General features: G+C 45.7%; 1 protein-coding gene across 2 annotated transcripts in view; it reads right to left on the reverse strand.

Moving 5' to 3' along the window:
- ABCC4 (ATP binding cassette subfamily C member 4) overlaps positions 1–11,415 on the reverse strand; it is a 351,018-nt gene that overhangs the window by 333,690 nt on the left and 5,913 nt on the right. The gene's annotated exons all lie outside the window — the stretch shown is intronic.

An 11,415-nucleotide genomic window follows, 5' to 3' on the forward strand; every position in this document is an offset into this window, starting at 1 on the left:
GCTGCGGCCTCACCAAGGCCGAGTTCAAGAGGAGAATGACGTCCCGGGATTTGCCTGAGAAGCATCTATGGATGCAAGCCAGCATTTTGCTTGCTTTACTAGCCGCAGCATCACACTGAAGGCTCATGTTCATCGTGTGGTCAGTCATGACCCCCCAAGTCCCTTTCATCAGAAGCGCTAGCCAGTGTAGCACTGCCAAGCCTATAAGGTTTTTCCTCCCACGGTGGAGAACCTTGTATTTTTCAGTGTTAAATACCATCAGGTTCTCGTCTGTCCATTTCTCGAGCCTGTCAAGGTCAACCTGGATAGCCCTCCTGTCCTCAGGTGTGGATACTTTACACCAAAGATTGGTGTCGTCGGCAAACTTGGCCAGTCCGCTTCTGACGCCAATGTCCACATCATTAATGAAGATGTTGAATAATATAGGCCCAAGGACAGAGCCTTGAGGGACCCCACTGGTCACAGGGCACCACGATGATTGACTTCCATCAATCACCACCCTCTGGGTCTGACCACATAGCCAATTCCCCAGCCAGCGGATTGTGGAGAAGCCAAGGCCACAGTTGGCCAGTTTTGCCAAGAGGTGATCATGGGATACCAGATCGAAAGCTTTTTTTAAAGTCAAGATATATGACATCAATCTCTTCCCCCTTGTCCAGGTGATAGGTCACTTGGTCATAAAAGGAAAGATTAGTCAAGCAAGACCTACCTGCAACAAACCCATGCTGTCTATCCCTCAGGATTTTGCCATCAGCCAGTCAGTTGAGAATGGTCTTTTTGATAATCTTTTCTAGGACCTTCCCCAGGACAGAGGTCAGGCTGATGGGCCTGTAGTTTGCTGGATCCACTTTCCTCCCCTTCTTGAAGACAGGCACCACATTGGCCTTCTTCCAATCTTCAGGCACTTCACCAGAGCACTAGGAGTTCTTGAAGATCCATGCCAGGGGCTGAGCTATGATGCTCACCAGCCCCTGGAGTACCCTGGGGTGTAAACTGTCAGGGCCCACTGACTTGAAGGTGTCCAGACTCTCAAGGTGTTCCTTCACAAGGTCAACATTGATGGAGGGTAATGAATCTCCCTCACCCGGGCCTCCCTGTCCTGTAATGGGCAGGGGCATCCCTTGGGACTGGTGAAAGACTGATGTAAAGCACCCATTTAGCAAGTTGTCTTTTTCCTGGGTGTCAGTTGTCAGTTGTCCTATCTGGTTTAGCAGGGTTCCAATGTTGCCCTTGCTTTTTCTCTAGCTCCCCACAAACCTAAAAAATAACTTTTTATTGTCCTTAATACTGGTAGCCAGTTGGAGTTCCATTGCAGCCTGGGATTTCCTGGTTTGGTCTCTACAGGTCCGACCAGTGCAGAATATTCCTCCTTGAAGGTGGATCCCGTCCTCCATCCTTTGTAGGCCTTTTTTTTTTAGATGCAGGAGGTCTGCTAGTTCCCTGGAGAGCCAAGGGGGCTGCTTTGCCCTTTTGCTCCCTTTCCTCCAAGATGGGATAGACTTGCTTGTGGATCGAGGATTGCTCTCTTGAGGAGCAACCACTCATCCTGAACTCCCCTCCCCTTTTGGCTGAGGTCCTTTAGGGCCTCACTGACAAGCTTCCTGAGCTTGTCAAAGTCAGCTTTCCTGAAGTCAAGGACTTCTATATTGCTGACTGATTTGCCAGCTTTGTGGTGGATGGTGAAGGTGATCAGTTCATGGTCACTGTCACCCAGGTTCCCTTCTATCATTAGGTCGCTGATAAGGTCATCCCCCATTGCAAGTACCAGGTCAAGCAGTGCTTTACCTCTCATCAGCCCATAGACTTTTTGGGCCAGATAGAGGTCATCCACGCATGTGAGAAAACTTTGTGACCATTCGGATTATTCATATTTGGCTCCTTCTCTCCAAACTTTTCTTTCACAATCTCCCTATGCTCTCCCTTCTAACCATATTGGGTTTTTAAGTTGACAGTGAATCACTTCCTTATTAGCAGTTTCACCAGAGCTACAGCTACTCAACAAAGCTAGCTGCCCTCTTTTAAGGGGGTAGACCACCATGTTCCAAATATTTAGGAACCTGCTTCCAATTTCCAGTATAAATTTAGTAATTGAATTTTTATATTCATTGTTCTTCGCCAGTATTACATCTTCCCCCTCAGTGTTTATCTTCCTTCTGTGTATTTATGAAAAGGAATCATATAATGTCTTAGTTTTTCCCATTTTGCTAGACTAAGCAGGCCAATGTTGGTAGTTTTCTCCTGTCTTGTGACAGACTGTCCATTCCAATGATCATCCCAGTAGCCTCTCTCTGCAGGTTAAGCAAAACTTATTTGATCATGAGTTACACCCTGAGTTATTCAGAATTATATATAGTATTTCAGATGAGATCTTACCAGGACCTTGTGTCATCAACAAATTTCAACAATACATTAACACTTTGAGCCAAAGTCATCAAGAAAGACTCGCCAAAAGATCCTAGGTCTGATCCTTAGGGAACTCTCCTATTAACATCTTTCCAGCCTCACACCCCTTTACAATTGCTCCTGTAGTCAGGTTCCTTCCCACTTTGCAATCCCTCTACTAATATTCATCTTCAACAGCTTCACTAATAGCTTCCAAGATAGTTCCATATCATACTTTAAGTCAACACAGACAAGGTATTTTACATTGCTTCTGTTTAAAAATAATTGATCTTATCAAAAGAAACCACCAAGGTAGTCCAGAATGACCTATGTTTGGTAAACCCACATTGGATTTTGTCTCATACTATATCATTAACTATTCTTTTTTTTTAAATCTGTTCAAAAGGCTTGCAGACTTCTGAAGACAAAATAATGGGCCAAAAGTTGCATGGATTGCTTTCCCCCCTTCTTTAAATATAAGTACTGTAGTAGCTTTGCCATTTTCTTATTAGGTGGCACTAATCCTTAGCTTGCTAGATCTATTAAAAATATTTGCTGTCAGACCCACTATCTTATGTGCCTGTTCTTTCAGAATTCTTAGATAGATTCCCTAGTCCCCCTAACTTGAGCACTTTAAGATTTTTGAGTTTGGGTTTCACCATGTTTGTAGTAATTTCTTTTCATACCCTCATTCTTATCATCCATCTTGCTTTTGCCCATTTCATCAACATCATTATCTTTGCTGATATTAAGGCAAAGTATTCTGGTTTTGGAGCTACACAAATTATCCTTACTGTCTGTCCTTTCAGTTAGGAACAGACATTACACATAAACTGATTTAAGTGATCAGAAACTGGTTTAAACCTGTAAAAGAACAGATGTTCAGTGCACATAAACCACCTTGAAAATGGCTGAAACTGATTTGAGATAAACCTGGTTTAAAAAACTATCAGACTTACCTGATTTGGCTCAAACCGGCTGATGCAATGTCTGTCCTAGTTAAATCAGACTCCCCCAGCATCCTGACATGCTCTCTGGGCTGGGCGGGGCTCTCTGCTCCACAGCTGGGCTGGCTCCTCCCCTCTGCTCCCTGGCTCGAGATCAGCAGAGACTGTAGGTGTCTGACTGGCTTCTGCTGCCCTCCCTCCCCTCTAAGCAAGGATTCCGCTGTCCCCTCTGCCTTCTACAGACACGCGGCATTAGCCACATGCTGGCTACAGTTGGTGCTGTGGCAGACAGGACAAAGGCAGAACCAGCAGGTAGCTGGTAATTTCCCTCTTTTGTTTTCTTAATGGGGTGATAAATACTGAGTTGGGGTGATGAACACTGTGCTATCAATTCCCTGCTGGGCTGGTCAGGAGTGTGGGGGAGAAGGGACCCCTCCCTCCCTAATCAGAGCATCCTACCAGGACCTGGCCATGCTCCCCTCAACTCAGCACTACAGAAGAGAAGGGAGGGCTGGGGAGGGCTCCTCTAGCACCCCCTGGCTTCTAACCTGAGCCACTGCAGGCATCTGCCTACATTTTTTCAGTCTAGGGTGGATGTCTCTGTGGTTACAAACTGGTTTAGCCTAGCCAAGTTAGACTAACCTGCAAAGATTGAATCAATTCAGGCTTAGGCTTTTTGAATGTCTGTCTCTAGCCTTCTTCACTAAGAAGCCTGCTTTTTGGGTACCCTTTTATATAACTGAAAAACCTTTTACTGTTTGTTTTAATGCCACTTGTAAAGTCTAACTCAACTTGACTTTGGCAAATCTCACTTTATCCCTACACTTCCTGGCATCTCACACAGCTTTCTCCACTGGTAAGCTTTTTTTCCCATTCCTTTTAGACTTTTTGCTTATTCCTATTAATCTTATTAAAGTGGTACACATTCCATTACCTTGGAGTTCTTTCAAGTTCTTTTGCCTTTCTTGATATACTAGCCAGTTGCCCATCAATAATAATGAGGGGAGGGGAGTGGGCGAGGACGGAGCCCTGGCCCCGCCACCCATCCGGGGCTGCACCCCCTTCCTTCCTGCTGTTTGGGGTCTGGGCCTACTGCCCCCTGGAGCAGCAGGCCCAGACTGACTCAACAGTGGCACGGGGATGGGAAGAGCAGGCTCAGAGCCAAAACGGGGAGCGGGTATGAGGGAGGAGTGGGACTGGGCCCAATGGAAGGAGGAGCCTTACTCCTCCCCTCCCCTCACAGCTGCTGTGTTGGGCTGGGCTGGGCTGGGCTGGGCCATGCCAGGCCAGGCCCACTGCCCCCTTCGCCCCTCCCCGACTGCTGCGCCAGGCCAGCTTTTCCCCCAGCTTGTGCTCGCTTCCCCTCCCCCACATGAGGCCCAGGCCCAGTTCTCTCCTGGACCCACAGTCACTGCTGATGCCACAGCATGGCTACTCCCCTCCCCCCCATGTTGGGCCCATACGGGTATGGAAAGAGCAGGCTTGGGGCTGACGTGTGGAGGGGGAGGAGTGGGCCAGGACCCAAGGTGGGGAGGAGGCCCACTCCTTCCCTCCCCCAGCTGCTGCTGCAGCCATGTGCTTGCACCACCTCTGGCGTCAGTCTGTTCCAGACCCCAGGGACTTGGAATGTAAAGAAGTTCTTCCTTATGTCCAGCCTGAAATGGTCTTGGAGGAGTTTGTGACTGCTTGATCTTATCATCCCTTGTCATTACCTGCAGGGAGCAGGGCAGAGGGAGACCCCCCTCTTCCGTCCGCTCTGTTGCTGCTGCCTCCAGGAAGCAGGGCCCCCCCTCACTGGTTCATCCCGTGTCCCCACCATCATGGTGACAGGCTGCCTTCTGTCAAAATGCTTCTTCGCATTCTGATTGGCTGTTTATCATGAGCACAAATAAAGAGTCACAGACAGACAGACTGACAGATTGACTTAGGCTTTTATAATAATAGAATAAATTGGTGATAGCTTTGTCACTTTTTTGACTTAAAGAAATTCCAGCGTTCCTCCACATTCAATCTCTGAGCTCCTCAGTCCTACTGACTTAAGTAACTATTTCTCTTAGTTTAACAATGTTTGCGCTCTAAAGTTACAGAGAACTTTAACTATAAACTTAGAATTATTTATCTATTGATCTTATACAAACCAAAGTGACTGATGATCACTTGATATAAAGTTACTTTCTGTGACCAGCTCTCCTCAATACTATCCTCCTCTTTTGCCAAAATTGTGCCTAAAATAGCTTCAACCCTTGTTGGATCAGTGATTATTTAAATGTCAGCCACCGTGTCCAAGAATATCTGGTCCCTATCATGATCAGCAACATCAGATGTTATGAGGGTATTGCCTCTGAAAGCTTATACCTCTCTGAACCACTTAATCTCTTAAGGTAAAAACAGATGTTGGGTTTCTCTCAGGTTTGACTGTCCCAGGCTTTGATTCCCATCAAAATGGGTGAAAGGGTCTGGGGGTGGGAGGAAGAGGAAGTGGGGCATAAAGAGGAGCTTGAATGGCAATTATACATGCAACCTGGATGGCAGTTAACTCGAATTAGCCCCAGTTGTCACAGCAAAACGTACCATCTCGAATACTTCCCAGGTACTTAAAGTAGACAATTGGATTTGTCTGTCTGTAGGATCCCAGAATAAAAAGTGTTGTCTCAGGAGAAATCTGATGACCAACAACAGACCCCTATGCCACCCTACCCAGCCTTCTGCTGGACTGAAAATGATAACAAGTGATTCCACCCTTAAAAATTGCATATTTTTTCCTGTTATGACTGAAATTGTATTGATCAGGTGGCAGTTACTTATATCACACACTAATTATCCTTCTTTATAAATCTGCATGTTTTACTCCATTGCAGCCATAGTAGACTAGCCATTTAAGCAGATTATAAATCATGAAAAAGGTGTCAGACAGCTGGGAATGTGCCAGATATTTTTTTTTCTTTTAAGCATGAACTAGTCAATTTAGAGAATACAAGGACAACTCCAAACACCAAAAAATGGAAGTTAAAACCAAACGATGTTCCTTTGTAAAGACCATACATTGTGCATTTGTGTAATTTTCTGAATTGTACCTCTTCCTGGTATAAAACAGGATCTGACAGATATCTGGTTACATATATAAAACAAGCAGCGTCTGAGCTCATTGTAAATCTGTTTAAAGCCACATTAGAGGGATTCAGGAATGCTTGGAATTTGTGCACAAAATAATAATGGCTTTAGTGGGGGATTATCCAACATGTAAATAACCATTCCAGGAAACACTTTCTGATCTCCCTGATTAGCTGTCTACACCATATGAAAGACATAACTGCTAAAAGGGTAGAAGCAATGTCAGAAAGCAAAAGATGGCTAACAGATCTGTCAATGCCCAGAAGATACAGAACTATGGGAAAGATCGTTGCCGACAGCAAGAACAAAAAGAAATATTTCCTGCTTGGTGCAGGGGGCTGGACCCAATGACCTTTTTTGGTCCCTTCCGGCCTCACAATCTATGAATTCTCAACTAGTGGCTTCCAACTTTTTTTAGACTCAGGGCATTCCTCATTTGACTCAAGACACCTCTCAGAAAATGCCAGCTTTTAGTTTTCACTTGTTTTTTGATGACAAAAAAAAATTAAAAATAGAGCAATTATAATTCAGAAAGACCACAGCAGGTTGAGAATCACTGTTCTAAACTGATTCAAGTCAGGATAGATGTCTTGCTCCTGTCTCACAAGTACAAAAATATTATTAAATCTGGAATCATTTCATGAAAGTGCAAATCCACTCAATGTAACTTTTTAATTGTCAACAAATCAAATAATATTAATGAGGGAAATCAGGGAAGTTTATATTTATCTGCAAGATGACTGAGATAAGTGGGTGAGGGCTTCAACATAGCCTGTCGTTCCAGTTTTTCCATCTCCATGTCTCTTTTCCATGAGACTCAGCTGATGCTGCTTATCATCTTAGCCATCAAGAGCAGAGGATCTGGGGATGGGTTTAGAATTCACTGGCTGAAACTCAATGCAAAAAAAAAAATTAGTTTGTAGATTGTGAGGAGCAATGGAAGAAAAAGCAGAGTTACAATCATCTTCTTTAGCAGAGAACATGTGACCACTTTCTGTTAATCAGGTTTGCAGCCTGGAGGCTTTGTTGGAACAAGAGTTGCATCTGTACACCAGGTAGCAACAATAGACACCGATTACAATTTGTGAAAGTTGCAAATATTCCTCTTTGATACAGATTGCACCATGATAAGCACCTTGAGATGAGCCTGCTGCAAATGGGGCCTGGTGTTGCGGGGCGCCTATATACAAGTGCGAAGGCTGCTGTGCTGGAATTCCAGCACGATTAATTGAATCTGCTGGAGCATGGCAATCACCACATTCCAGCAGCCTCCTGTGGCTTGTGTATCAGTGTTCCCGCAGTTAAAAATGGCAGTGGTGACACTTGAACTAAAGCTCATTGAATGAGCTTTAGTTCAAGTGCCCCCGCCACCATTTTTAAGCATTGGGATGATGATACAAAAAATACAGCAGCGCTTTGATTAGAGCAGCTCTTGGAGCCACTCTAATTAAACCACTCAACCCCAAACTATCTGGCTAAGTGGAACTTGGGAGTGGTTCCAGATGACTGGAAGAGGGCCAATGTGGTGCCTATCTTCAAGAAAAGGAAGAAGGATGACCCTGCAAACTACAGGCTGGTGAGTCTGACTTCAGTCCTGGGTAAAATCTTTGATAAATTTATTAAGGAAGCCATCATTTGCAAGCTGGAAAAGGACAGGATGTTAAGAAGCAATCAGCATGGCTTTGTCAAGAGTAGATCATGCCTGACAAACCTTGTGTCCTTCTATGACCAGGTAACCAGCCATCTGGATGAGGGCCATGAGGTGGACATGATTTATTTAGACTTGAGTAAAGCCTTTGATTCTGTTTCCCATGGGATTCTCTCAAACAAACTTGAGGGTGCAGGACTTGACAGTGAGGTGGGTGGACAATTGGCTTAAAGGCTGCTCCCAGAGGGTGGTAAATTAATGGGGTGGCCTCATCCTGGAGGGCCGTCTCCAGTGATGTTCCCCAGGTATCAGTGCTTGAATCCATGCTCTTTAATATATTCATTAATGACTTGGATGATGGGGTGGAAACTTCAGTTATTAAGTTTGTGGAGTATAGGATCAGGATCCAGAATGACCTCGAGAGACTGAACTCATGGGCATAACAGAATCAGATAAGGTTTAACAGGAATTAAGTGCAAAGTCCTTCATCTGGGTAGGAAGAACCACAACTACAGAATGGGTGGTGGTCCACTGGCTGGTTCAGAATCTGAATGAGACCTGGGGGTTATGATCAACCGGACTATGAATATGAGTCAGCAGTCTCATGAGGTTGCCAGGAAACCAAATAGAACTCTGGTATGCATCAGTCAATGTATGGCCAAGAAATCCAGAGAAGTGCTTCTCCCTTTCTATTCGGCACTGGTGAGGCCTCAGCTGGAGTACTGTCCAGTTCTGGGCACTGCACTTCAAGAAGGACATGGATAAGCTCAAGAGGGTACAAAGAAGGGCCACCCGCATGGTCAAGTGCATGGAGGATAGGCCCTATGAAGAGAGACTCTGATAATTGGGCCTATTCAGTCTGAGTAAGAGAAGGCTGAGAGGTAACTTGATAGCCACCTACAACTACATTGGGGTGAACACCATGATCTAGGCGAGCAACTCTTAAGGAAGGCATCTCAAGGGAGGACAAGAACCAATGGGCATACATTTATAGAGGGTAATTTCAGGCTAGATGTAAGAAAGAACTTTCTCTGTAAGGGTCGCCAGAATCTGGAACACACTCCCAGCAGAGGTGGTGCAGTCACCATCCTTGGAGGTATTCAAGAGGAGGCTGAACAGGCACCTTGTTGAGCTTGTCTGAGCCCAGTAACTTCCTGCCCTTGGCAGGGACTGGACTTGATGATCCTACAGGTCCCTTCTGGTTCTATGATTTGCAAGTTCAGTCCCTGAGTAATTTACAACAGCCTCAAATGTGATAGCTCAACAGAAACCACTGTGACATACAGCTGGCAGTAGAGCACTTCCTATTTCTCTACTTGGATACACTGGCTGATTTAGGATTCTGAAAACGAGGGTGTGGAGATACCACTGGCACCACATGGGTGACTGCAACTATCTTCTATCCTACCTCCCCGCACCCATGGGCAGACTGTGCCATGGCAGCAGCTGGTAAAGACTCTTTTAAGCCCCTGAAGTACATATGACTCCCCCACCCTTGTTTTGGGCACTACCTCCTCTCCAGTGCTCAGTGGGATCTCTCCTCCCCATTTCCAGCAGGGAGTACCCAGGTGTTGCTCCCAGGCATAGGAAGGAGTGAGATCTGTCCACCACTGTCCCTGGCTGACCTGGGGCAGGGAGACCCCCAGGGGCACTACTGCCCTGCTCCACCTGGGGCTTTGGTGAGTGGCTGTGTGGGGGTTCTGGGCTCAGCTGGGGACTTCAGTGGTGATGAGTGGTCCTCAACCCCAGCACCTGCCCAGTCCCCCACGGGTGTCCCCTGCTGGCCTGAAACAGGCATGGGCATCTGGGGTTACTCAAGAGAGGGGACAGGGAGTTGAGATCTGCCCACTGACCTGCTGCCACCAAGTCTAGCACCACATACAACCACTCATGGAACTCCTCCCCCCACCCCCACCCCAGCTGGAGCACAGCGCACAGCTGTCCCCTAGCTGACCTCTGGGCAGATAAGAGACAGAAGCAGCAGTGGGTGAGCCCTCCATTCCTTAGCTGCTCCCTGCATGGTTCCCCAGATATCCCCTACCAGCTCCAGGCTCCAGTTGTGCTTTGGTCTCCACAGCAGTTCTGGGCATTTGTAGCCACAGGGAAATGGAGCCACCAACAAGTATACTACACTGCTGAAAAGGACGCAACCATGCCACTACATCCCATCTAGATCCACCCCTGCTTCTATACATGTCAGACTCTAAACCCTTATTCCACATCTAAGCAACCTTATGAAAAAAGCCATCTTGCTAAAACCATTGCTGAATCTAGGAAACAGGAATAATGGAAACAATCATCTATGTAGATTTGGGAAAGTCAGGAAGCTATCAACTGATGTAAATACTTCCACTGTATGAAGTTTGGAAAATGTCCCATGGTTCTTTCTGGCCTTTGAATTTATAAATATAACTTGAGCCAGTATCTTCATATGAGGAAGTTAGTGAATGATGGGCACAGAATAATGATCTCTCTCTTATTCTTCTTTGTCCCTGCTATACACAATATCAGAATTTCTAATTAAGAGCAAGGTTCACATTAAGCAGTCTTCTAGCCATGATACCCCTTCAGGCTTTAAACTGCTGATTTTTTTTTTATCACAAGGGCTAAGCTATATTGAGAAGCCAAGTCCCTGGATGACTCTTTTCTAACTCATAGGAGTTCAGAGCATTTTAGATCCATCAATAGTTCTTAGACCAGCTGTGTGAGTCATGGGTGGTGGGACCCCCATATGAATTTTTATTTACAGCAAGGTAGATGGAAGTGAGGACGCATGCCTGCTGGCCTCATGTCAGATTGTCGAGCAGATCAATACTACTTTTCCTGGCAAAATAAAAACAGGGCTTTCCCACATACTTTTCTGCACCCAGGAAGGTCTGTTTGCAGACTGAGTTAGATCCAGAGACAGGTTTTTCTACTAACTGCTAAAAATCTGGCAGGCTGGTGGGAATTAGCAAGGAGAGCAGAAGCAAAGAAGATTAGTTTGCATAAACTACATAGCTATCTTCAACTGCATACCCAGGGTGGTGCCTTCAGAATGGGTGTTTTATTTGGCAGCCAGCTGCTCTCCCAGTCAAAGCTCTCTCCTTCTTCTTATACTTGGCTTTCTGCCCATCATTTCACACCCTCTGATTAAGTAAACTTCATGAAAAGCTTGCACTATACATATCGACTTTGGTTAGTCTTTAAGGTTCAAATCTACCTTGCTTTCTCCAGTCATGGCCAGATCCATATTATTATTACTAGCAAATTGACCATCAAGAATGCCTGCTGCCCTCCCCTTCCATCCCCCCCCACCCCTGGCCTTCAGTTTTGACCCTGCTGCAA

The sequence above is a fragment of the Gavialis gangeticus genome, unplaced genomic scaffold (assembly GCF_001723915.1).
Source record: "Gavialis gangeticus isolate Ggan-Ray unplaced genomic scaffold, GavGan_comp1, whole genome shotgun sequence".
NCBI lineage: Eukaryota > Metazoa > Chordata > Crocodylia > Gavialidae > Gavialis > Gavialis gangeticus.